The sequence below is a fragment of the Sminthopsis crassicaudata genome, chromosome 3 (genome assembly GCF_048593235.1).
Source record: "Sminthopsis crassicaudata isolate SCR6 chromosome 3, ASM4859323v1, whole genome shotgun sequence".
NCBI classification, from domain to species: Eukaryota; Metazoa; Chordata; class Mammalia; order Dasyuromorphia; family Dasyuridae; genus Sminthopsis; species Sminthopsis crassicaudata.
This window is the reverse complement of record NC_133619.1, coordinates 611,335,379-611,344,846: the sequence shown is the minus strand read 5'-3', so window position 1 is coordinate 611,344,846 and position 9,468 is coordinate 611,335,379. Positions and strand designations below refer to the sequence as shown.

General features: G+C 46.9%; 1 long non-coding RNA gene across 1 annotated transcript in view; it reads right to left on the bottom strand.

Annotated features, from left to right (window-relative positions):
- Positions 1-6,900: 6,900 nt before the first annotated feature.
- Positions 6,901-9,468, bottom strand: part of LOC141559989 (uncharacterized) — a 29,794-nt gene continuing 27,226 nt past the window's right edge. The window contains exons 2-3 of the long non-coding RNA XR_012487604.1: positions 9,255-9,341; positions 6,901-8,672 (exon numbers count right to left, since the gene is read on the bottom strand). This is a non-coding gene — a long non-coding RNA (uncharacterized LOC141559989). The remainder of the gene's footprint in view (positions 8,673-9,254; positions 9,342-9,468) is intronic.

Genomic DNA, 9,468 nt, shown 5'->3' with positions numbered 1-9,468 from the left:
TTTTGTCCTAAAGATTTCCCCCAACCCTAACATCCTGTGCCTATTATGGCTACTCTCAGAGTCTTAGCTCCTTAAAGGCAGGGTTCTCTTGTGCTTCCTTTTGTAACTTTGGTGCTTAATGCAGCCTAGAATGAGCACTCAATAAAGGCTGACTGATGGATTGATTTTGCAGGGTAAGGGTTTTTGCAGCTCCGACATTCTGGGTTCTAGGGGCCCTTCCACCTCCAGCATCCTGTTTTAATATTCTAGTTCTGAAGTCTCCTCTCTCTCGAGTTCTATCTTCAGCGACTTCAGGGTCAGCATCAGGGAGCCCGTGGGGGGGGGGGGTTACTGGGCAGGTCCAGAGGGCAGTGTGGATCTCAGCTTGGCAGAGTCTGCCCTCTCTGGATCAGGGAATTTCCTTCATTGGCAGATGGATAGACAGAAGTCTTTGGGGGTGTTTGCTGGTCTTGTGAAATGTGATTTTCAAAAATAGGACACTCCAGAGGGAAGGATGTTCATGGGAACTTTCCTACAGGCAAGAGAATCTTCATATGTCCCTGCCCTGTGCCCTAGTGTGCACGCATGTACTTGTGGGAGGGGGTGAACATATGTTCTTTGATACTCTGCATGGCTGTGCTTGTGTGTTGTGAACCATGAATGTTATTATGAACATGTGTGTTCACATATGTGCACACAGTATTCTGTGAGCCTGCTTGTTTCCTTGTGTCGGTGTGTGCATGTGCACATATATGTCCCCATGAGTGTGTGAGCACATGTGTGTGCACAAGCCCCTGTCTGTTGCCTTGAGTAAGTTTCCTTGTGTTGATGGGATGTCCATGTGCACACATATGTCCCCATGAGTGTATATACATGTATAAGCACATGTGTGTGCACAAACCCGTTGCCTTGAGTAAGTTTCCTTGTGTTGATGGGTTATCCGTGTGTACATACATGTCCAGTGGGTGTACATGCATATAAGTACATGTGTGTGCACAAGCCCCTGCCCATTACCTTGAGCCTATATGTCAGTATGCTATATACACATGCATGTGTGAATGTCTGTACAGGTGCATGTGTGTGCATGTTGGTCTGCGAGTTGCCCATGGAAGCCTGATTCCTGCTATATGCACACTTGTATATTTGGTGTTGCGTGGGCCTGGGTGAGTTTCTCTCTCTGAGCAAGGATTAAGTAATTAAACTGCAGCTCCAGCTCAGAAAAGATCAATTGGCAGGAAAAAAGATGATTAAGCTCTGCCCCCACCCCCCCCTTTCCTCCAAACTTCCCAAGGAACTTTAGGGCCCTTAGATCACTAAGCAGAAGCTGCTTCAGAAGAGCAGAAGTTGGGCTGCAAGAGAAGAAGAAGGAAGAAGGGAGAGAGAGGAGAGAATAGGGAAGAGGGAGGGAGGGAGGAGGAGGGAAGAGAAAGAAGGGAGCAGGGAGAAGGAAGGAGGGAGGGGGAACAGGGAGAAGGGAGAATGAAGATGGGAGGTGGAAGAAGAGAACAAGGAGGAGAGAATGGCTTTTCCAATTTCTGTCACCGTAGCCAAGAGAAGGAACCCAGCCTTGGATACAGAGCTATTCTGATACAGGAGACCAACCTCAAACCAGATTCCAAGGGAAAGAAACTCCTCCTTGTTTTTAACCCACCTTTGGTTTTTCATGGGGAAAAAAGAGTAAACAGAGGAGAATGTCTGGTGAAAAGATATTGGAGAGGAAATTGGGAATCCTGAGTTCAAGTCTCTACTGTGCCACCTGCTAACCAGTCTTAAAAAAGTCATTTCCTCCTGACCAGGACAAGTACCTCAAATAGTAAACAGGATATGATCCATAAAAGTCCTCCCAGCTCTGACCTCCCGGGTTCTAAGGGCCCTCCCAGCTCTGACATCCTGGGTTCTAAGGGCCCTCCCAGATCTGACCTCCCGGGTTCTAAGGGCCCTCCCAGCTCTGACATCCTGGGTTCTAAGGGCCCTCCCAGCTCTGACCTCCTGGGTTCTAAGGGCCCTCCCTGCTCTAATATCTCATGTTCTAAGGGCCCTCCCAGCTCTGACATCCTGGGTTCTAAGGGCCCTCCCTGCTCTAATATCTCATGTTCTAAGGGCCCTCCCAGCTCTGACCTCCTGGGTTCTAAGGCCCCTCCCAGCTCTGACCTCCTGGGTTCTAAGGGCCCTCCCAGCTCTGACCTCCTGGGTTCTAAGGGCCCTCCCAGCTCTGACCTCCTGGGTTCTAAGGGCCCTCCCAGCTCTGACCTCCTGGGTTCTAAGGGCCCTCCCAGCTCTGACCTCCTGGGTTCTAAGGGCCCTCCCAGCTCTGACCTCCTGGGTTCTAAGGGCCCTCCCAGCTCTGATACTCTCTGTTCTAAGATCCTATCTGGACAGGATATGTGATCATATCATCCCGGCCTTTAGAATGGACCAATCTATCCAACAAGCATTAATCAAACACAGTGCCAGGTGCTCTACCAGGCACTAAGATGCAAAGCCAAAAATAAAGCAGTCTCTGCATACCAGAAGCTTCCGTTTCATAGGAGAAGACAAAATGTACATATATAAATAAACACGTAAACACAGAAAACAAGAACAGAAGTACAAGGTCTGGGGGGAAGGCTTAGCCACTGGGGAGCTCGGGGAAGGTCTCACGCAGAAGGGAGAAGCTGGCACTAAATCCTCGAGGTGATGAAAAGCTGCTGTAGTTTATTGAGTAAAGGAGTGACACAGTCAGGCTGGTGCTTTGGGATAAATCACTTTGGCAGCTGTGTGGAGGAGGGAGTGGAGTGGGGAGAGACTTGAGTCAAGGAGACCAATTAGGGAAGCTACTGCAATGAGGCCAGGAAAGATAATTTAAGGAGCAAGGAGGGGGCATTAAGCAAGAAGGGAGCAGGAACGGTTTTCCAGAGGAGATGCTGGCACAGGATTTGAGCCTTGAAGAAAAACAGTTTTTAAGAAGCAGAGTCCAAGACTGGGTGCAGGGGACAGAGCTTATGTAAATGGGGGGAGGTAGAGTCCCAGGTTAGGTGATAAAGTCACACGGGGCCTGAAGTTAGAAAAACCTGAGTTCAAATCCACCCTCAGACAACTCACTAATTTCCACTCTGGAAAAGTTAACCTCTGGTTGCCTCAGTTTCCTCAGCTGAAAAGTGGGAGTAATAATTGCATTTTTCTTTCAGGGTTGTGGTGAGAATCAAATAATATCAAATGAGGTAATATTTGTAAAGCACTTAGTGCCGTGTTGTTGTTAAATTGCTTTTAGTCGTGTAGGACTATTGGTGACCCCATATGTGTTTTCTTGTCAGCGATACTGGAATAGTTGGTCATTTCCTTCTCTGGCTCATTTTACAGATGAGGAAACTGAGACAAACAAGGCAAAGTGACTCTCCCAGGGCCACCCCGTCAGTGTCTGAGCAGAATTTGAATTCAGGAAGATGTCTTTCTATTCATTGCACCTTCTAGTGCCTTGCCTGGCACAAGGTAGGCACTTAATAAGTGCATCTCTTCCCTTCCTCCACGCTGGGGTAGAATGTAGAATGTTTGAATAAAAATGATTGCCTGAAGCCTGGGAAGGTAGCCTGAGACAGACTATAAGGGACCTCAAGGCAAGGCGGTTGTATTTGATTTGGAAAGGCAATAGGGAGCCATAAAAATTCTTAAGCAGGGCAGCTACCTTGGACCTCAGCAGTAAACAGCTCATTTTAGGTGAGCAACCTGAGGCAGACCCAGAAAGGTGACCATGACTTCCTAATGTCATACACAAAGTCAGAAGCAGAGCAAGAGTCTGAGCCCACAGCCCCTGATTATTTCCCCCTGCAGTTGCCACCACCCAGCCACTTTAGTATTTTTTTCTCCAAACGGAGGAGGGAACCCAAGAAACACAAGTATTTCAGAAGCTAAAGCAGAAGCCAAGGAGAATTCCAGGAGTAAGGGTGAGGGAAATGACCCCAGAATTATGGAACAGAACTCATTGGGAGCCCAAGGACTGAGGAAAAAAACAGAACTCACTCTTCTCTGTTTCCCTAAACCACTGGAGAGCTAAAATCTGCTTTACAAAATATTGCTTTTCTATTAACCAGTGTGACAGGAAAACTAATGGTTTTATATTGAATCCTCTTTTTATGGTGTGCTGAGTACATGAAAATGTTCTCCTTTTTTGTCTTTTTGTATTTAAGTTCAAAATGAACAAAAATTAAAATGAGATTAAAAATGCCTAAAACAAACTAAAAAAGATATTACTTTTCGTCAGTGGAGAGGATCAGAGTAGCTAAGTCCAAATTCCATTTCTGTTAAGAGCTTCATGATCTTGGATAAATTGACTCTCCCCACTCAGCCTCAGTTTCCTCATCTGAAAAATGAAGGGACTTGAACTAGATGAACAATTCCTCCTTGCTCTGCCTCCATGATCCTATGAACCTGTCACTTTCTCATGCTAAGGACCTAGCACAGTGCTTGCCCCGTAGTTGGGGCAAGCAGTAGCTTGTTGATTGATGGAATGGGAACTAAGAGACTGATTTGGTTCCACTTAAATGGAGTGAAGCAGAAGGAAGCTTAGAAAATTGGACTATGTTTTCCCTCCTTATGAATATTCATTTGCTGGAGGAAGAGCCTGGCAGCCAGGCCTATGGGCAGAAATGGGGTTATTCAAGGTAGTAGAAAGGAGGGGGGGAGGGGTAGGGGAGGGGCCCAGGGGGACACAAGGACAATGTTGGCCAGAATCCCTTTCCATCAGGCACTTGGATGAAAACTTCCAGCTTCTCTCAGCTCCAATGTAAAGGCTCAGAGCAAATCCCAGGAGCTGATCTACTTCATGGTTACTGTCACCATAGCAACTGCCTCCTGGTACCCATGTGCACAAGCAGGTCACATGAGATGAGATAAGGTGGGGTGGGTAGAATGATGGGCAGCTTGCACCAGAGAGTGAGATGTATTCTCTTCCCCCCACCCAGTTTCAAATTATACTCTATCCCACTGGCCTGACAGAGAACTCATGTTCTGAATTCTAATCCCTCCAGTTCCTGTGGCTCCTCCAGTCTCAAGGTCTTCATTGTACTAAAGGGACTACAGAATGTATGGATATACACTGGGGGAAAGAAGAGAGAAGAGTGGGAAGATAAAGGAGATAATGTCAGGCCCCTGGACAATCTAGCCTACTGTTTGTGCTTCTTTAATGCACTCTTATCTGTGCCATCGACTTAAAACTCCATGAGAGCTGGGACTGGGTTATACCTGTGCATGGTGGAATCAAAGGAAGTATGATGGGAGTCAGGAAACTCAAGGCTGAAGGCCATCTTAGCTTATCTACTCTTACCTTTGTGACGTTGGCTGAATCTCAGGCCCTAAACTCTCTGGCCCTCTGGCCTTTTCTTTACCTACAATATAAGGGGCTGGGACTAGAAGACTTCTAAGACCCCCCTACTGATTCCAAAGCTATGTTTCTATGAATTGAAATGTAGCAAGATGAGCCCTACACATGTAGAAGTCAAAATGAATAGATTGTAAAGACCCTTCCTGGTTCTCCCATTCTGCGTTCTAGGGGCCCTCCCAGCTCTGACCTCCTGGGTTCTAAGGGCCTTCCCAGCTCTGACATCCTGGGTTCTAAGGGCCCTCCCAGCTCTGACCTCCTGGGTTCTAAGGGCCCTCCCAGCTCTGACCTCTTGGGTTCTAAGGGCCCTCCCAGCTCTGACCTCCTGGGTTCTAAGTCCCCTCCCAGCTCTGACCTCTTGGGTTCTAAGGGCCTTCCCAGCTCTGACCTCTTGGGTTCTAAGGGCCCTCCCAGCTCTGACCTCCTGGGTTCTAAGTCCCCTCCCAGCTCTGACCTCTTGGGTTCTAAGGGCCCTCCCAGCTCTGACCTCCTGGGTTCTAAGGGCCTTCCCAGCTCTGACATCCCGGGTTCTAAGGGCCCTCCCAGCTCTGACCTCTTGGGTTCTAAGGGCCCTCCCAGCTCTGACCTCCTGGGTTCTAAGGGCCCTCCCAGCTCTGACCTCTTGGGTTCTAAGGGTCCTCCCAGCTCTGACCTCCTGTGTTCTAAGGGCCCTCCCAGCTCTGACATCCTGGGTTCTAAGGGCCCTCCCAGCTCTGACATCCCAAGCACCTTCGTTCTCTCAATTCAATTCGAAGTAGTTTGTTATAGTTATTAATCTTATTCTACAACTATTTGTTAAGCTACCACTTAGTTCTAACCAGTACTTAGGCTAAACACAGAGAATATAAGAAAAAAAAAGTGAACAGATCCTGCCCTCAAGGGGATTACATTCTAGAGGAAGAACAGCAGGCAGATAATTAGAGCAGTAAGTAATAGGATGGAGGAGAGAACATCAGTGGCTAGGGAGAGAGGAATCAGAGCAGACTTCCTTCCTTTCTCTCCACTTGTAATGTCCTCCCAACCTCATGCTCTCCTATCTCCCCCTATCCAAGCCCTACCCTTTAAGGTCTTCATGAAGTCTTCCTTGATCAGAGCAACGTTCCACTTTGACCTCCCATAGTGCCGTGCACCTCTTACCAGACCATTCTGTCTTATATGGGAAGGAGGGAAGCAATTATTAAGTACCTATTATGTGTCAGACCTGTGCTAAACACTTTGTAAATGTTATCTTATTTTATATTAAAGCTCTTTGTGACCACAACTTAATTATTGGCTCAATGATAACATGGTCCATAATATTTCTCAGGCTTTCTCCAGTATGGTACCATGGAGGCCACATAGTAGATCCTCCAAAAGTTTGTTGATTGATGGATTGATTGAATGATTGATTGAATAAAACAGAGCCTTCCTTCCCTCCCTTCTCCCTTCCCCTAGTCACATCTCCTGACTCCACACAGGTAGGCAAAAGAAATGAGGTAATGTCTCCACCTGCTCTTGGAACTCTGAAAAGAGAGATGCTAGACAAACAGAAGGTTTTATTACATTTATTAAACACACATCCCTTGTCCAAAGGCCTCTTGGCACATGGACAAAATTATAAAGGAAATAGAAACGGACAATGAAATTAAAAGGCATTTCATTTCCAAGACAAAGGCTGAGCTGGATAAATAAGGAACATGTGTCTTTCTAGCGTCTTGATCATCCAACCTTAAAGCAGCTGTTTCTCTGGAGCCGAGAGAAGAGTTTAGAAGTGGTACTGGGTGTCCTCTGTGGGCTGAAATCTGCTCCTAAAATGTCAAAGCTTGCAGAGCCCTTAGAACCTAGTGAGAGCATGGAAGACTCTTAAAACCGTACATGTCACACCTGGGAGAGAGCTTGCAAACAGAATCCAGAGCCAGAAGCAACCTGAGATGGGTCTTGTTGTTGTTAGGTGCCAGAGAGAGGCAGGCCATAGCACACAGAATGTCAGAGCACGGAAAGCTTTCTATCACAGAGCAGAGCTAGGAAGGACCTGACAATACAGGCTATTGCAACAGCATGGAATATTGGGAGGAGTCCTCGTTGCCAAGTCTCCTCTCATTTTACAGATGAGGACATTGAAATCTCCCAAGGAGGCATACCCTACTCAAGACCAGAGACCCAGGGGTTTGGAGTCCTTTATCACTGGTTGGGTTATTTAACTTACCTAGGACTTGATTTTGTCAAGTATAAAAAGAGGGATCGGGCAGATGTATTCCTAGAATCCTACAATCTCGTGCTACCTGAGCCAAGGAGGCTCATGGAACCCTGTGACTCCACTTGTGGAAGTTGTGAGAGGGAAGGTGAAGGGAGATGGAACAAAGTATTCTTTAAAGGTCCAGAGGAAGGTAAACTCCTTGAAGGCAGGGACTGTGTTTCATTTTGTCTTCATATCCCAGGCCCTTGACATACTACCTATGTAAATAAATGCTTATGAACAAATGGGGGAATCACTTAGCTCTTTTTCCAAGCATCATGCCCTTATAAATTAAATCATGAACCCTCCTCCTCCTCCCCCAAAGACAGGGATCTTTTTTTTTCTCTTCCTAAGCCTGAAAAGCCAGAGGAGAACATCCTGAGTTTCCATCCTGGAGGGGGGATGAGGGAGTGGAGCGACTCTCCATCTTTCCCCACCTGTGACTCACTCCCCTCCTGCACCACTTGGCTCTCTTTAATCTCTTCCCAATCAGAGGAAACTATTTATATATCAATACAGCAAATTGCATGCTGTTTTCTCCTGCATTCTCTTGGGAGCATCACCTGATTTCTCTCTGTTCATGTCTTTTCAGATCATTTGGATTACTAAGCTATTTGTGTGTAAACAGACACTGTCTGCTCCCCCAGACACTGCTACCAACACTCTGGTTCCGTGTGTGTCTGTGTGTGTGTGTGTGTGTGTGTGTGTGTGTGTGTATCCGTGTGCTTATGTGTGTTGGGGGATGGAGGGTGACTATTCCCAAGGCTGAGGTTGCCCCTCGTTCATTGATCTCTTCCAACCCAAAGACAGAAGCCACTGGGGCTGCCACGGGCCGCCCAGAACTTAAAAGGAAGCAAAAAAGGACTGGGGAAGGATGGTCTATGAATCATCCATAGAAGGAATGCTGAGGGTGGATATGAGACCAGTATCTGCAGCAGAAGGGGGATGGGGTGGGGGTCTCACAGATCTGGGTTTGAATCTGGGATCTGCTACTTGAGTTGGGCGACATTGTGCAAATGATTTCATCTCTCGGGCCCTCAGGCTCTTCATCTGCAAATATTAACCAGGATAAATCTTCCAAGTCAATGCTTCTAAATTCTCCTTTCAGCTCCAAAGTCCAGGATCCTAAGGGAAGGGGTTTGAGAAATAAAAAGTCAGAGACAAAAGCCTTAGAAGGCAGAGAGAAGGGCTCCTCCATCTTTTCCTGCCAGAGAGATTAGGAGAATCTGCCCGGCCAACTGCAATGAGTCAATTCAAGTGATGAAAATCTGTGGGCAAAAATCTTGCATTTTGGGTAGCACAGTGCCTGGCATAGGGGGAGTGATTAAGAAAGCCGGGTGACTGAATCATCAGGGATGGAACTGGGCAGGACCTCAAAGCCTGCTAGTCCACAGGGTCTTAACTTGGGATCCACTGACATCCCCCAAGAGCTCCATAAATCAATTGGGGAGGGGGGATTCAATGGAGGGGGAAATTTCATTATTATTACGCAAATGTTGCATTATTTTCACTAAGTTCTAACTGCAAATTTTTTATTTTCTATTATGATTTTTTTTTTGCAGAAAACAATTTTTCTGGAAAGGGGTTCACAGCCTCCATGAGACCACCTAAGGGATCCATATTGCAAGGAGGTGAAAAAGCTCAGGTCCAGTCCAACGCTTCATGCTGAAGAGGAACAAAGGGAGCCAGAGAGAGGGGGCGACTTACCTGAGATCATCAAGGTAATGAGTGGCAGGGATCATTCGAGCACCGTCTGGAAGGGACCTTAGGTCACCTGGTCCCACCTGCCTCATTCTGGAGAGGAAGAAATTCATAGGAGAGAAATGGCGTTTGTTCACACAAAAGGAACTCCGGTTCCCAACCTCAGCACCAATTTCCAGTCTTTTTTTTAGTCAGATCCAGCATTTGTTGATCCCATTTG